This window comes from Haliotis rufescens, unplaced genomic scaffold, assembly GCF_023055435.1.
Source record: "Haliotis rufescens isolate VD_foot unplaced genomic scaffold, xgHalRufe1.0.p SCAF_3, whole genome shotgun sequence".
Lineage (NCBI taxonomy): Eukaryota > Metazoa > Mollusca > Gastropoda > Lepetellida > Haliotidae > Haliotis > Haliotis rufescens.
In genome coordinates this window covers 15,966,515-15,985,113 of record NW_025964001.1, presented here as the reverse complement: position 1 = coordinate 15,985,113, position 18,599 = coordinate 15,966,515, and positions in this window count along the sequence as shown.

Genomic DNA, 18,599 nt, shown 5'->3' with positions numbered 1-18,599 from the left:
CCTCTGATATTGGCTGGGCCATCAGTTCGGACAGCTAGGAAATTAATTGGGCTGTCTAATACGCGATGATTCTTCCGTGTACGAGACTTCGACAATGTCTGTTCCTATAGCAATCTACGACAAGAACTATTAGCGTTATCGGTTGATGTTTGGTGAGAATAATATAGTTATGGAATTTCCTGTTTATAAATAGGTAGACAACACGGGTAGACCTGGCGTGGACAACAATGGTAGTCAATACGTGTAGATACTCATGAAGAGGCGTAGGGTAGACAACACGGGTAGACCTGGCATGGACAACAATTGTAGTCAATACGTGTGGATAGTCATGAAGAGGTGTAGGGTAGACAACACGGGTAGACCTGGCGTGGACAACAATGGTAGTCACTGTTTGTAGATAGTCATGAAGAGGTGTAGGGTAGACAACACGGGTAGACCTGGCGTGGACAACAATGGTAGTCACTGTTTGTAGATAGTCATGAAGAGGTGTAGGGTAGACAACACGGGTAGACCTGGCGTGGACAACATTGGTAGTCACTGTTTGTAGATAGTCCTGAAGAGGTGTAGGGTAGACAACACGGGTAGACCTGGCGTGGACAACAATGGTAGTCAATACGTGTAGATAGTCATGAAGAGGTGTAGGGTAGACAACACGGGTACACCTGGCATGGACAACAATTGTAGTCAATACGTGTGGATAGTCATGAAGAGGTGTAGGGTAGACAACACGGGTAGACCTGGCATGGACAACAATGGTAGTCAATACGTGTAGATAGTCATGAAGAGGTGTAGGGTAGCCGACGTGGGTAGACCTGGCGTGGATAACAATGGTAGTCACTATTTGTAGATAGTCATGAAGAGCTTCAGGGTAGACAATACGGGTAGACCGTCCTGCAGAAGTGTAGGGTAGACAGCCTGAGTGGACCGTGATGCAGAAGTGTAGGGAAGACGACACGAGTAGACCGTCCTACAGAAGTGTAGGGTAGACAGCATGAGTAGACAGCGATGCAGAAGTGTAGGGTATACCACATGAGTAGACCGTGATGCAGAAGTGTAGGGTAGACAGCATGAGTAGACCGTGATGCAGAAGTGTAGGGTAGACAGCATAAGTAGACCGTGATGCAGGAGTGTAGGGTAGACAGCATGAGTAGGCCTTGCTGCAGGAAAGTAGGTTAGACGACACAAGTAGACTGTGATGCAGGAGTGTAGGGCTGACGACACGAGTAGACCGTCCTTCAGGAGTGCAGGGTAGACAGCATGTGTAGACATGAGTAGACCGTGATGCAGGAGTGTAGGGTAGACAGCATGAGTAGGCCTTGCTGCAGGAGTGTAGGGTAGACAACACGAGTAGACAGAGCTGCAGGAGTGTAGGATAAACAACACGAGTAGACAGAGCTGCAGGAGTGTAGGATAAACAACACGAGTAGACAGAGCTGCAGGAGTGTAGGGTAGACAACACGAGTAGACAGAGCTGCAGGAGTGTAGGGTAGACAACACGAGTAGACAGAGCTGCAGGAGTGTAGGGTAGACAACACGAGTAGACAGAGCTGCAGGAGTGTAGGGTAGACAACACGAGTAGACAGAGCTGCAGGAGTGTATGATAAACAACACGAGTAGACAGAGCTGCAGGAGTGTAGGGTAGACAACACGAGTAGACAGAGCTGCAGGAGTGTAGGATAAACAACACAAGTAGACAGAGCTGCAGGAGTGTAGGGTGGACAGCATGAGTAGACAGAGCTGCAGAAGTGTAGGGTAGACAACATGATATGAGTGTATTCCGTCTGTTGTAGTAAACCTAGACATGTAAACACTTACTTTTGACATATCCACTGTGCAAGATAACAGTGATTAATCCAATCAATGTATTTTCTGTTAATCCTTTGATGACTAGGAACGATCCGTTGATTTACAAAAAAGTAAATCAACTGATCATTCATCTCTTGCTGGGCTGCCACGTGCATATAACCTAACACACATTTCACCTCACTTCAAACCTGGATTTAGATTGAATAATTACCCCAGACACAATAAATACCAAATGGGAACCTGCTACCACTAATTATACCTTTAGTAAATGCATTAACTGTGTGACGACAAATGCACAAGTACAGGGTTATACCAGAAAACGTGGATGACAACAAGGGAGTAGTAATCGTATTATCGACGCAATCCGAAATCCGAAAATGCTTTCACTGCATGGATACTTTTTTTAATTATTATACTATAACCATCAGGGGTATTTCCAAATGACGACATCCGATGAACTCCGCCGTTCTTTTTGTCTGTTTGTTTAGGCTAATATGCAAATATAATTAATATGCGCCCTTTGTCGAAATCTTTATAGATCACGGTTAACCAATCAGAGTTCAAAAATGAGTAAAACAAATATTGCCTCCAAGTTTATTTAGCTGTATTTGCAGACGGTAGCCTAGTCTCTTGTCACGCTCAGTTGCGTTGCGTATCATCCGGGTACTCACGGGGGAAAAACAATAACAAAGGCAACAACCAGTCCCGGGGAATTGCTTTAGATCTGTGCTCCTTTAAGGTGTAGTCGGCATATCCTTTCGCGATGTTGCTATTGCCTAATCCACAACAGGAGAGAAAACCGCTAAAAGTTGTTGATATATGACGTACAAAATGTGACCTGTTTCCATAGATACCGTAGTAAGCTGGAAGCAAACAATCGATCACTGTGATAAATAGGAACACATCCATATTTGGTTCAGTTACACATTTGGCAGACCCGTCAATGGCAGGTGCTTATGATTATGCGAAAATCAATTGATTTTAGTATGAGAACAAGAAGCTTGCGATATCCAAGGCTTTGTGCAGTCAGGCGGGGAAAGTAATAACACATATCTATATATAGTATATCAATGAGCTTATCTTCAGAAGTAGCCCAATGGCCCGAGGATTAGGCTTTCGATAATGCGAACCTATAGTGTACGTCCACAAACATCCACACTTCCGACAAACATCTATACCTCGACGCACATGCACATACCGGAAACACGGTCTACGCACTAACCACGATTTGTTCGACAAACTTCAATCACTCACTCACTCACTCACACGCAAACACACGCGCGAGCGCGTACACACACTCACTCTCACACCCACAGGCACCCACTCTCTCTTACACACTCACTCACTCTCACACTCACAGGCATTCACTCTCTCTTACACACACACACGCACACGCACACGCACGCACGCACGCACGCACGCACACACACACACATCTACGCGTTTAAATACGATATGCACAAATACCAGGCCTCTATTCATCTGAACAGCTGTTATTTGAAGATCGGGATTAAATATGAGCTTGGCTGGATAACAAAGGTAATAGTACCAACCTGGCAACAACGGCTTTTTCTAATGGAATAGAGATAGTGTCTCAATTGTCAAGCACTACATTAATTACAATATCACGACCATCACAAGAGTCTTATTTACATTTCTGGGTAGCAAGCATCATTGCAAACGGATCAATTAGTGTCGTACTAGTTCTCATCGGAATAACATACAGCGTAATTTTTAATCAAAATTCCAACTGTGATTATCGTTTTATGTAATTCTATCTTTTTTAGAAAAAAATATCAAAGGACCTATGTCTCCATGAAAATAGAGCTCCGTGTTGAGAATGTTTTCAGTATCGATTAAACATTAATTGTCTCATGAACAGTTAATACACGGGTTTTAGCCTGGGCTTAACGAAGTACGGAGATGACGTGTTCCTGGCTGAAACATGCATGATTAAGGCGGTAACCAATACAGTGCGCAGACATCAGCAACAACTGGACCACAACAGTAAATGTCAAAAGAATGGTAATTGGTCCCCGATTACATCAGATTAAAGATAAGGCGATATTTACACACGAATCCCGAGGCAGTACCCACGCGGTCGAGGACTTCGTCAGGTATTAAAGGCGTTAGGAGGCCTGTTCTGGCTTGCTCGCAGTTCTCCGTCAGACAATCAATCCTCTTGTCTCATGTATGTGCGTCTGCTGGCGATCTGGGCTTCGTGCTGCCTTTGTTTCCAGTCTGTAGCACCTTTCATGTTGATTTGTAGTGATGTCTATGGGCCACTTCAGTAATGACCTTTAGAAGTCCTATTAAATTACTTCCTGAAAATATTTATATTTTTGTTTGTTTTAATCTTTAAGGTACAAGAAGAAAGTCACTTTTTGTTCAAGATTTACATCATTCTATTTATTTCCTAACTATGACAATATTTAAACAAGAGGATAAATCCTACACCTGTATCGGAATTGGAAAAGATTCATGGGATATATTGTGAAAGGAGGTGGTCTCTACGTATGATAAATGTGTCGCATCGTAAAGACACCAAGGAACCTTAGCACGAAACGAGATATTACTGTGGAGGGCTTGGAGAAATCAGCTTCCACATAAAATCTTTGACCTCCGGATTGGCGTGCTCAGTTGAACGATTTGTCTGTTGTTTGACACCGCAGTCAGCATTATTCCAGCTCTATGACGGCGGCCTGTGAGATAATCGAGTCTGGACCAGACAATGAGATGATTGACATCATGAACGATATATGCCGTCGGGCACGATGGCACGCCAAAGCTGGGGACCTAGTCTAACCCGGAACTCCAACGGGGGTCATTACATTTTAGATACATTTACGGTCGTGTGGATAGAGGAAATACATTAACATATAAACAGGTGAGGTGAGGTGAAATGGGGTTTAACGTCGCGTCCAAGATTATTGCACTTATATAGCGACGTGCATGCACGTGTGGCTGCTTGTACTAGTCCGGACTGATGCCGATTTATAGTGCTAGCACACTGCCGCAGTTTAACATGAATACCCCACTCAGACACAGTATACTGACTCTCAGCCGACCAGTCCTTGTTTTAGCCCCTTAATGCCGAGCGTCAGACAGAGTAACAACACGTACCATCTTTTAACGTCTTTTTGTATGACGCGGCCGGGGATCGAACCTCGGACCTTCTGCTCTCCGGGCGGACGCTCTACCACTAGACCACGGAGGCGGTCACATATATATTACAGAGAATATTACAAACCAGATGAAGCCTCACTGCACAAACAATATCCAAGGGCAAATGTTTCAAGTTAATGTACCCTACTTGAAAATATTGATATTTTTGTTTTGTTTTAATCTTTAAGGTGAAAGATCAGTTTCGACAATTCTCTACATCCAACAGTTCCCACGTTATGAACAGGACCCGGATCTTGCACCTTTAAACACACTTAGCTGGATGTATAGGATGTGTCATGATGTCTTCTTATCCAAACATTTTGTCGATATTGTGCTGTGCATGTATTGTCAACGGATAGATGTCCTTGGCATCAGCTAGCGTGTATCGTGATGGACGACCATAATCTATAGTGAACAATGGTGCTTCATCATACCAGATCCCAAGTGTACGGTCGACCTGGAAGTCTTGTACAGTGGCGCAGCCCGATCTACTATTTACAGTGCTATTTCTTGGCGGAGCTAGACGTCTGGTCTGAAGAGATATTTACAACAAGATAACTTCACTGACAGCAGTTAAGAGGGTCCGAGGTTGCCATATTATATGCCTAGTTGGCTGAGTGGTTACACATTGTCAAGACGAATACTTTTGCAAAAGAGAGTAAAGGCGTTGTGTTGAAACATATTCCAGTTATATCACAGCATGTCAGCTTTATGTGGAATATTGACTGAGCTGCACAGGTTTCTAGACATTTGCCCTTCAATGTGAAACCCATGGGAAAGTGTATGGTGCCGACAAACCAAGGATCATAATCAGAGGCAAGTGTGGGCCTCGAAACCACAACCAACGGATCCATGCAGCTAAGGGGCGCAACTTTGCGCAACGAATCTTGTGCAACTTAAACACCGGGTCCTGTCTAAATGATTGACGATGAATTAAAGACGGTTATCAGATATAATGAATGTGATTCGGATACCCAAATGCTGCTTATGATTATGAAATATTTCAAAATTCAGAAATGACTTTGTTGACAAGATTCGACCTTAGTGATCGCCAATGGGAAAATGATCCCGTGATATCTAAATCTTGATAAGGTCCGGGTTCCACTCCAGATATATGTACAATGTATAGGTATAGTCTATTCTGTGTAGGGGCGGTCGGGTACCCTAGTGGTTAAAGCATTCGCTCGTCACGCCGAAGACCCGGGTTCGATTCCCGACATGGGTACAATGTGTGAAGCCCATTTCAGGTGTCCCCCGCCGTGATATTGCTGGAATATTGCTAAAAGCAGCGTAAAACCATACTCACTCACTCACTCACTCACTCACTCACTCACTCACTCACTCACTCACTCACTCACTCACTCACTCACTCACTCACTCACTCACTCACTCACTCACTCACTCACTCACTCACTCACTCACTCACTCACTCACTCACTCACTCACTCACTCACTCACTCACTCACTCACTCACTCACTCACTCACTCACTCACTCACTCACTCACTCACTCACTCACTCACTCACTCACTCACTCACTCACTCACTCACTCACTCACTCACTCACTCACTCACTCACTCACTCACTCACTCACTCACTCACTCACTCACTCACTCACTCACTCACTCACTCACTCACTCACTCACTCACTCACTCACTCACTCACTCACTCACTCACTCACTCACTCACTCACTCACCATTCTGTGTCCAGCGGAAAAGGCTGAGAACAACAGGAAACTACACTCACGCAAGCCAAATGGCTTGGAAGATACGTGATGTAAAATGTGTTTCCAAATGCGAACAAATGATATTGTTAAAGTTTTGAGAAACGAGACACCAGATAATGAACATTTGATCTTTTGTTTCCAGACAACCAGCTTGCCATCTCAAACATTCCCTAAGAACAAACCAGACAAACTATTAGCCTACAAATACAATGTGTTTTCAGGGGTCAAATATGTGTGTACCTCGACAGTGGAGAAGAGAAAAGAACTATAACGCCATCCATGACAATTAAGTCGCTAGTCACGACATCGCCCTTCCCTCCCATGTAGTTGAGTGGTTATTCTCGTTTCACTCATGGAGACTATGGCGTTTGAGGTTCTATCGTTCACTTCAAATTGTACATAACATGCACTTGGAATGTTGGAAAATAGACAGAAAGTAACTTAACTGTGATAAGAACTATGCAAAAGCCCAGGTATATCACGGCAGTCTGTAATAAATCTTGACCGTCCAGATCAGTGGTTAATAGTACGAGGAAGGATCGACGCCATCGGGGCATGGTGACGCACAATCAGCTAGTTCACACATTGTAATCCTCATTATCTGGCTTACGACAAGGATGGGATGGTTACTGAAACGTCATCTCCACGGGGCACACGCATTCGCAACATCGGTGCGCATGCGCCCGTCGCAATACTGGTATATTACATATACACCTGACGTCGAATTTGAAACAATAAATAGCTACAATACATAAAAGCGTACCAATTTTTCCAAATATATTTTTTATTCTGTTCATACAGATTCACATTCACACCAAGAACATCAATAACGTGTGGTAAAGGCGAATGTCAAAAGAATGGAAGTGTTTAATGGATATATACGGGTCTTTTTTAATTTAATTTGTTGGTTGGTTGGTTGGTTGGTTTGTTGTTTAACGCCGCACTCAGCAATATTCCAGCTATATGACGGCGGTCTGTAAATAATCGAGTCTGGACCAGACAATCCAGTGATTGACATCATGAGCATCGAACCACGCAATTGGGATCGATGACATGTATCAACCAAGTCAGCGAGCCTGACCACCCGATCCCGTTAGTCGCCTTTTACGACAAGCATAGTCACTTTTTACGGCAAGCATGGGTTGCTGAAGACCTATTCTAACCCTGAATCTTCACGGGTCAATTTAATTTGTAACGAACTTGAATCTGAATGATAAATCATGACCCATATGACCATAAAGCTGCCAAAGTAGCCCATAAAGAGGCATGGGAACCCTGGGTACTGGGAGACGGTCTACACATTTGTTATTAGTCAATACTGCCCAAGGCTAACGTCGCTGTAACGATTGGACAAACCATCCTGTTCCGCCTCCGTTCTATCGACATTTGCTCTACAATCAACCTCATTACTTAATCAACACGGTTTGAAGAGAAAACAGAATTATGTGGCGTGTGTAGACTGTGTTCACATACGCTGACACAAGCAAATACCGCTGGTTTATATATGCAAAAGAGCCGGAGTGTTTAGCTTGTCTGGATTACAGCCATCTCAAATAGCTTATGAAATGTTTCCGTTTCTTGCGCCTCTGAAATAACTGCAAACCTGATGCTTTGTAAACAGTTGGAATGTTGGTCCAATGATTGCTCAAATGGGTCCTATACTGCCGTGCCAGGCGCCGTGTTTTCATCCCCGGTCCCATATCATACGGTGTGCACGGACGGCCCAGTTGCCTAAGGCCCTGTGCAGAGTAGCGTCCCCTACGCGTACCAGAAGCCTATAAGAATGGGTTCGAATACTAGTGTCAGTCATGGTCTGTAGACGTGTGTGTGGCACTGGTGACAGTCATGTTCTGTAGAAGTGTGTGTGGCACTTGTGACAGTCGTGTTCTGTAGGAGTGTGTGTGGCACTGATGACACTTTCATGGTCTGGAGAAGTGTGTGTGACACTGGTGACAGTCGTGTTCTGTAGAAGTGTGTGTGGCACTGGTGACAGTCATGTTCTGTAGAAGTGTGTGTGGCACTTGTGACAGTCGTGTTCTGTAGGAGTGTGTGTGGCACTGATGACACTTTCATGGTCTGGAGAAGTGTGTGTGACACTGGTGACAGTCGTGTTCTGTAGAAGTGTGTGTGGCACTGGTGACAGTCATGGTCTGTATAAGTGTGTGTGACACTGGTGACAGTCGTGTTCTGTAGAAGTGTGTGTGGCACTGGTGACAGTCATGGTCTGTATAAGTGTGTGTGACACTGGTGACAGTCATGGTCTGTGGAAGTGTGTGTGGCACTGGTGACAGTCGTGTTCTGTAGCAGTATGTGTGACACTGGTGACAGTCGTGTTCTGTAGAAGTGTGTGTGGCACTGGTGACAGTCGTGTTCTGTAGAAGTGTGTGTGGCACTGGTGACAGTCATGGTCTGTATAAGTGTGTGTGACACTGGTGACAGTCGTGTTCTGTAGGAGTGTGTGTGGCACTGATGACACTTTCATGGTCTGGAGAAGTGTGTGTGACACTGGTGACAGTCGTGTTCTGTAGAAGTGTGTGTGGCACTGGTGACAGTCATGGTCTGTATAAGTGTGTGTGACACTGGTGACAGTCGTGTTCTGTAGAAGTGTGCGTGGCACTGGTGACAGTCATGGTCTGTATAAGTGTGTGTGACACTGGTGACAGTCATGGTCTGTGGAAGTGTGTGTGGCACTGGTGACAGTCGTGTTCTGTAGCAGTATGTGTGACACTGGTGACAGTCGTGTTCTGTAGAAGTGTGTGTGGCACTGGTGACAGTCGTGCTCGGTAGAAGTGTGTGCGGCACTGGTGACAGTCATGGTCTGTAGAGGTGTGTGTGGCACTGGTGACAGTCATGTTCTGTGGAAGTGTGTGTTTGTGTGTGACACTGGTGACAGTCATGTTCTGTAGAAGTGTGTGTGACACTGGTGACAGTCGTGTTCTGTAGACGTGTGTGTGACACTGGTGACAGTCGTGTTCTGTAGAAGTATGTGTGACTCTGGTGACAGTCATGGTCTGTAGAAGTGTGTGTGGCACTGGTGACAGTCATGTTCGGTAGAAGTGTGTGTGACACTGGTGACAGTCGTGTTCTGTAGAAGTGTGTGTGACACTGGTGACAGTCATGTTCTGTAGAAGTGTGTGTGGCACTGGTGACAGTCGTGTTCGGTAGAAGTGTGTGCTGCACTGGTGACAGTCGTGTTCTGTAGCAGTATGTGTGACACTGGTGACAGTCGTGTTCTGTAGGAGTGTGTGTGGCACTGGTGACAGTCATGTTCTGTAGAAGTGTGACACCGGTGACAGTCGTGTTCTGTAGAAGTGTGGCACTGGTGACAGTCGTGTTCTGTAGAAGTGTGTGTGGCACTGGTGACAGTCATGTTCTGTAGAAGTGTGGCACCGGTGACAGTCGTGTTCTGTAGAAGTGTGTGCGACACTGGTGACAGTCATGTTCTTTGGAAGTGTGTGTGACACTGGTGACAGTCGTGTTCGGTAGAAGTGTGTGTGGCACTGGTGACAGTCGTGTTCTGTAGAAGTGTGGCACTGGTGACAGTCGTGTTCGGTAGAAGTGTGTGTGGCACTGGTGACAGTCATGTTCGGTAGAAGTGTGTGTGGCACTGGTGACAGTCGTGTTCTGTAGAAGTGTGTGTGGCACTGGTGACAGTCGTGTTCTGTAGGAGTGTGTGTGGCACTGGTGACAGTCATGTTCTGGAGAAGTGTGGCACCGGTGACAGTCGTGTTCTGTAGAAGTGTGTGTGGCACTGGTGACAGTCATGTTCTGTAGAAGTGTGTGTGACACTGGTGACATTCGTGTTCTGTAGAAGTGTGTGTGGCACTGGTGACAGTCGTTTTCTTTAGAAGTATCAAATTGATGACAGTCGTGCTCTGTAGAAATTTGACAGTCGTGTTCTGTAGAAGTGTGACACTGGTGACAGTCGTGTTCTGTAGAAGTGTGGCACCGGTGACCGTCGTGTTCTGTAGAAGTGTGTGTGGCACTGGTGACAGTCGTGTTCTGTAGAAGTGTGTGTGGCACTGGTGACAGTCGTGTTCTGTAGAAGTGTGTGTGGCACTGGTGACAGTCGTGTTCTGTAGAAGTGTGTGTGGCACTGGTGACAGTCGTGTTCGGTAGAAGTGTGTGCGGCACTGGTGACAGTCATGGTCTGTAGAGGTGTGTGTGACACTGGTGACAGTCATGTTCTGTGGAAGTGTGTGTTTGTGTGTGACACTGGTGACAGTCATGTTCTGTAGAAGTGTGTGTGACACTGGTGACAGTCGTGTTCTGTAGACGTGTGTGTGACACTGGTGACAGTCGCGTTCTGTAGAAGTATGTGTGACACTGGTGACAGTCATGGTCTGTAGAAGTGTGTGTGGCACTGGTGACAGTCATGTTCGGTAGAAGTGTGTGTGACACTGGTGACAGTCGTGTTCTGTAGAAGTGTGTGTGACACTGGTGACAGTCATGTTCTGTAGAAGTGTGTGTGGCACTGGTGACAGTCGTGTTCTGTAGAAGTGTGTGTTGCACTGGTGACAGTCGTGTTCTGTAGGAGTGTGGCACCGGTGACCGTCGTGTTCTGTAGAAGTGTGTGTGGCACTGGTGACAGTCGTGTTCTGTAGAAGTGTGTGTGGCACTGGTGACAGTCGTGTTCTGTAGAAGTGTGTGTGGCACTGGTGACAGTCGTGTTCTGTAGAAGTGTGTGTGGCACTGGTGACAGTCGTGTTCGGTAGAAGTGTGTGCGGCACTGGTGACAGTCATGGTCTGTAGAGGTGTGTGTGACACTGGTGACAGTCATGTTCTGTGGAAGTGTGTGTTTGTGTGTGACACTGGTGACAGTCATGTTCTGTAGAAGTGTGTGTGACACTGGTGACAGTCGTGTTCTGTAGACGTGTGTGTGACACTGGTGACAGTCGCGTTCTGTAGAAGTATGTGTGACACTGGTGACAGTCATGGTCTGTAGAAGTGTGTGTGGCACTGGTGACAGTCATGTTCTGTAGAAGTGTGTGTGACACTGGTGACAGTCATGTTCTGTAGAAGTGTGTGTGACACTGGTGACATTCGTGTTCTGTAGAAGTGTGTGTGGCACTGGTGACAGTCGTTTTCTTTAGAAGTATCAAATTGATGACAGTCGTGCTCTGTAGAAATTTGACAGTCGTGTTCTGTAGAAGTGTGACACTGGTGACAGTCGTGTTCTGTAGAAGTGTGGCACCGGTGACCGTCGTGTTCTGTAGAAGTGTGTGTGGCACTGGTGACAGTCGTGTTCTGTAGAAGTGTGTGTGGCACTGGTGACAGTCGTGTTCTGTAGAAGTGTGTGTGGCACTGGTGACAGTCGTGTTCTGTAGAAGTGTGTGTGGCACTGGTGACAGTCGTGTTCGGTAGAAGTGTGTGCGGCACTGGTGACAGTCATGGTCTGTAGAGGTGTGTGTGACACTGGTGACAGTCATGTTCTGTGGAAGTGTGTGTTTGTGTGTGACACTGGTGACAGTCATGTTCTGTAGAAGTGTGTGTGACACTGGTGACAGTCGTGTTCTGTAGACGTGTGTGTGACACTGGTGACAGTCGCGTTCTGTAGAAGTATGTGTGACACTGGTGACAGTCATGGTCTGTAGAAGTGTGTGTGGCACTGGTGACAGTCATGTTCGGTAGAAGTGTGTGTGACACTGGTGACAGTCGTGTTCTGTAGAAGTGTGTGTGACACTGGTGACAGTCATGTTCTGTAGAAGTGTGTGTGGCACTGGTGACAGTCGTGTTCTGTAGAAGTGTGTGTTGCACTGGTGACAGTCGTGTTCTGTAGGAGTGTGGCACCGGTGACCGTCGTGTTCTGTAGAAGTGTGTGTGGCACTGGTGACAGTCGTGTTCTGTAGAAGTGTGTGTGGCACTGGTGACAGTCGTGTTCTGTAGAAGTGTGTGTGGCACTGGTGACAGTCGTGTTCTGTAGAAGTGTGTGTGGCACTGGTGACAGTCGTGTTCGGTAGAAGTGTGTGCGGCACTGGTGACAGTCATGGTCTGTAGAGGTGTGTGTGACACTGGTGACAGTCATGTTCTGTGGAAGTGTGTGTTTGTGTGTGACACTGGTGACAGTCATGTTCTGTAGAAGTGTGTGTGACACTGGTGACAGTCGTGTTCTGTAGACGTGTGTGTGACACTGGTGACAGTCGCGTTCTGTAGAAGTATGTGTGACACTGGTGACAGTCATGGTCTGTAGAAGTGTGTGTGGCACTGGTGACAGTCATGTTCTGTAGAAGTGTGTGTGACACTGGTGACAGTCATGTTCTGTAGAAGTGTGTGTGGCACTGGTGACAGTCGTGTTCTGTAGAAGTGTGTGTTGCACTGGTGACAGTCGTGTTCTGTAGGAGTGTGTGTGGCACTGGTGACAGTCATGTTCTGTAGAAGTGTGACACCGGTGACAGTCGTGTTCTGTAGAAGTGTGGCACCGGTGACAGTCGTGTTCTGTAGAAGTGTGTGTGGCACTGGTGACAGTCATGGTCTGTAGAAGTGTGGCACTGGTGACAGTCGTGTTCTGTAGAAGTGTGTGTGGCACTGGTGACAGTCGTGTTCTGTAGAAGTGTGGCACTGGTGACAGTCGTGTTCTGTAGGAGTGTGTGTGGCACTGGTGACAGTCATGTTCTGTAGAAGTGTGACACCGGTGACAGTCATGTTCTGGAGAAGTGTGGCACCGGTGACAGTCGTGTTCTGTAGAAGTGTGTGTGGCACTGGTGACAGTCATGGTCTGTAGAAGTGTGTGTGACACTGGTGACAGTCGTGTTCGGTAGAAGTGTGTGTGGCACTGGTGACAGTCATGGTCTGTAGAAGTGTGGCACCGGTGACAGTCGTGTTCTGTAGAAGTGTGTGTGGCACTGGTGACAGTCGTGTTCTGTAGAAGTGTGGCACTGGTGACAGTCGTGTTCTGTAGGAGTGTGTGTGGCACTGGTGACAGTCATGTTCTGGAGAAGTGTGGCACCGGTGACAGTCGTGTTCGGTAGAAATATGTGTGACACTGGTGACAGTCATGTTCTGTGGAAGTATATGTGACACTGGTGACACTCATGTTCTGTGGAAGTGTAGTACTAGTGACAGCCGTGTTCTGTGGAAGTGTGTGTGCAACTGGTTGCAGTTCTATCCTGTGGATGTGTGCGCTACTCTTGGTGTTCGAGGTTCAGGTTATACTGATTTGAACATGATATACCTACCTACCTACACACACACACACACACACACACACACACTCACTCACTCACTCACTCACTCACACACACACACACACACACACACACACACTCTCTCTCTCTCTCTCTCTCTCTCTCTCTCACTCACTCACACTCACACTCACACTCACACACATTCCAAACAGTTACCTCAACGCGTGTGTATTCTCACTAAATGTCCGCGTATCTCCCTTCTGTACGTCACACATGATGTTAAGAATACGTATTGATTAACAGCCATGGGATAAAACTAATATTGCCCCCCTATGAATGAAGCTACCATGTTTTAACAAAAGAGTAAACATGTCAACATGGCTTGTGTCAACTGAAGATACGTGACCTAGTTGCGCCAATGTGTTTGAGCGACGTCACAGGTAGCTGGCGAACATAACACATCCCATAAGCCTGCATTCCATATCTAAAAAACTCACATCTCGCGTGCTCTGTTCAGATAAACTCCGAGAGGTAGTCGTGAAAATAGAAATATTTTAGCGGATGATTTCATTTTTAAATGTTTATACATTATTTTTGATGTAGATGACGGTTCAGTTGATCCAGCGCCTATTGTTGTGTTCATGAGTTATAAATAAAGTTATCTACATGTCGTTATCTATGGAGTTTATCAGATTTTTTTCTGTTAAATTTGAATTTCCACCTTTTTGGCATACTTATGAGGCTAAATCTGAGGTCATGCAGATAGATACGACCGGTGTACGCCACTGTCGGACATTGATTACATTAGAATGTGGGTAGATTCTGAGTCAAGTTGGAAATAGGTCAGTCAATATTTGCAGTTTGGGTCCTGGTTATGCTGATTTGAACCTTGCCATATTTGCAAAAGTTTTAAAAAATTCATTGTTGTTTTCGATGCTGTGGTTAGTACGAGGATTTATGAGCGTGTTCATAGATGACGGGTGACAGTCAGCACTCTTGACATCTGTATACATGGTTATGTATTTTCGGCTGTCCTGAATAACGTAGTATAAAGGGTGCAAGAGCATACTATACAGTTGTAAGTACTGGAACAATTCGAAATAATTAGAAAAGAAAACTGAAAGAAACAGAAGAAAAACTTTTCCTTTTCTGCATGACTATCAAATCATTCGACCATTTTTCCATCCTCCCAGTGTTGTACACTAACCTCTCTCCATCCTCCCAGTGTTGTACACTAACGTCTCTTCATCCTCCCAGTGTTGTACAGTAACCTCTCTCCATCCTCCCAGTGTTGTACAGTAACCTCTCTCCATCCTCCCAGTGTTGTACACTAACGTCTCTTCATCCTCCCAGTGTTGTACACTAACCTTTCTCCATCCTCCCAGTGTTGTACACTAACCTCTCTCCATCCTCCCAGTGTTGTACACTAACCTCTCTCCATCCTCCCTGTGTTGTACACTAACCTTTCTCCATCCTCCCAGTGTTGTACACTAACCTTTCTCCATCCTCCCAGTGTTGTACACTAACCTCTCTTCATCCTCCCAGTGTTGTACACTAACCTCTCTCCATCCTCCCTGTGTTGTACACTAACCTCTCTCCATCCTCCCAGTGTTGTACACTAACCTCTCTCCATCCTCCCAGTGTTGTACACTAACCTCTCTCCATCCTCCCAGTGTTGTACACTAACCTCTCTCCATCCTCCCTGTGTTGTACACTAACGTCTCTTCATCCTCCCAGTGTTGTACACTAACCTCTCTCCATCCTCCCAGTGTTGTACACTAACCTCTCTCCATCCTCCCAGTGTTGTACACTAACCTCTCTTCATCCTCCCAATGCTGTGGATAAACCTCTCTCCATCCTCCCAGTGTTGTACACTAACCTTTCTCCATCCTCCCAGTGTTGTACACTAACCTCTCTTCATCCTCCCAGTGTTGTACATAAACCTCTCTCCATCCTCCCAGTGTTGTACATAAACCTCTCTCCATCCTCCCAGTGTTGTACATAAACCTCTCTCCATCCTCCCAGTGTTGTACATAAACCTCTCTCTATCCTCCCAGTGTTGTACATAAACCTCTCTCCATCCTCCCAGTGCTGTGGATAAACCTCTCTCCATCCTCCCAGTGCTGTGGATAAACCTCCCTCCATCCTCCCAGTGTTGTACATAAACCTCTCTCCATCCTCCCAGTGTTGTACCTACACTTCTCCATCATCCCAGTGTTGTAAATTTACATAAACTTCTCCATCCTCCCAGTGTTGTACATAAACCTCTCTCCATCATCCCAGTGTTGTACATAAACTTCTCCATCCTCCCAGTGTTGTACATAAACCTCTCTCCATCCTCCCAGTGTTGTTGATAAACCTCCCTCCATCCTCCCAGTTTTGTACATAAACCTCCATCCATCCTCCCAGTGTTGTACAAAAACCTCTCTCCATCCTCCCAGTGTTGTACATAAACCTCTCTCCATCCTCCAAGTGCTGTACATAAACTTCTCCATCGTCCCAGTGTTGAACATAAACTTCCCCATCCTCCCAGTGTTGTACATAAACCTCTCTCCATCCTCCCAGTGTTGTACATAAACCTCTCTCCATCCTCCCAGTGTTGTACATAAACCTCTCTCCATCCTCCCAGTGTTGTACATAAACCTCTCTCTATCCTCCCAGTGTTGTACATAAACCTCTCTCCATCCTCCCAGTGCTGTGGATAAACCTCTCTCCATCCTCCCAGTGCTGTGGATAAACCTCCCTCCATCCTCCCAGTGTTGTACATAAACCTCTCTCCATCCTCCCAGTGTTGTACCTACACTTCTCCATCATCCCAGTGTTGTAAATTTACATAAACTTCTCCATCCTCCCAGTGTTGTACATAAACCTCTCTCCATCATCCCAGTGTTGTACATAAACTTCTCCATCCTCCCAGTGTTGTACATAAACCTCTCTCCATCCTCCCAGTGTTGTTGATAAACCTCCCTCCATCCTCCCAGTTTTGTACATAAACCTCCATCCATCCTCCCAGTGTTGTACAAAAACCTCTCTCCATCCTCCCAGTGTTGTACATAAACCTCTCTCCATCCTCCAAGTGCTGTACATAAACTTCTCCATCGTCCCAGTGTTGAACATAAACTTCCCCATCCTCCCAGTGTTGTACATAAACCTCTCTCCATCCTCCCAGTTTTGTACATAAACCTCCATCCATCCTCCCAGTGTTGTACATAAACCTCTCTCCATCCTCCCAGTGCTGTACATAAACCTCTCTCCATCCTCCCAGTGTTGTACCTACACTTCTCCATCCTCCCAGTTTTGTACATAAACCTCCATCCATCCTCCCAGTGTTGTACATAAACTTCTCCATCCTCCCAGTGTTGTACATACACCTCTCTCCATCCTCCCAGTGTTGTCCATACACCTCTCTCCATCCTCCCAGTGTTGTACATAAACCTTTGTTTATCCTCCCAGATATACACAGAACAAAAAACGTTGTTTAATTAGCTTGTATATTGTGGACGTTCTGAAGGCATACGAAGGGTTGAGAGCGTGGCTGTTACATACTGAACAAACATCGTTAGGGATCATGAATATTTTTTAGTGTATTTTTTTGTAGTGAAGATTGAACACACAATTTCATAAAATTATGCCCAAAAATATTTATGATCCCTAACTATGTTTGTTCAGTATGTATCAGCCTCTCACTCCGTCCTTAGTTTGCTGCTCAGAACGTCCACAATATACAAGATAATTAATTACAAGTTAAACGCTACAGGTGTGCCGGGGTGTCCTCACTGTGTAGTGGGGTGTATATTGCGACTCCCTCCATGAGAAATCCTGATTGGTGTATTCAAGGGATCATTAAGCCAAAGGTAGCATCCGTAGAACGTTCAAGTCCGTACAATGTGAATTGATAATCGGATGTAACAACGCGCTTACAAAGAGGTGGTGCATATGATCATTGTATTGGTGTAACATTGGTGTTGGGGACTCTAAAGGCAGAGACCATACAGATTTACAGATCTGTTTTAAAAGCAAACCTTGGCTATTTTACCTTAACTTCACAGCAAATGCAATTGGAAAATTATTCACCAGTTCAAACCAGAATGAATATAAATGACAATAACAATGACAATACTGTATTACCCGCAAGAGAATTCTTTGAATAAATGAAGGTGCTAGGAGATTGTATGCATAAAACGACATGACAAACAAAGAGAACTAAAACAGTACAGAACGTTACAATCTTTTATGAGACGTCTCTTTCATTGGGTAAAAGATCTAAGAGTTCTATTTGTTTTAAAACAATAAATATCGCTGTCCAGAAGGTAGAATGGTCGGGGTCGGCTTAAATCGTTCGGTGACAATTTAAACACAATATACATTTCAAAATTTTACTTTAAATGTTATAAATATTCTGTTCAATTAAATACCATGCGTTATTGTAAATCGTGAATATAATTTAAATACATCAGTACTGCTAGAGGACGTGACCATAAGTCCTTAAAGATATTTATTTATTTTAAATCAATGCATTTAATTAAGTTTCAATGAACACACACCAGACATCCATACAAAACACATAAACAAAGGTAGATTTAAAAAAACAAAAGGTATTGAACCTTGAACTGATAGCCTTAGGTATATTTTTAAAATTTGGGCCTTCATCGTACGTAACGTAAGGAACGTCCCCACTATACAAAGGACCAGCTATACAAACGATAGAGGTGTGCCGTGCACAAACATACTCGCTGTGTTGCAGGGTTTTTTTTTATTGCGATGTCTACCTGTGTC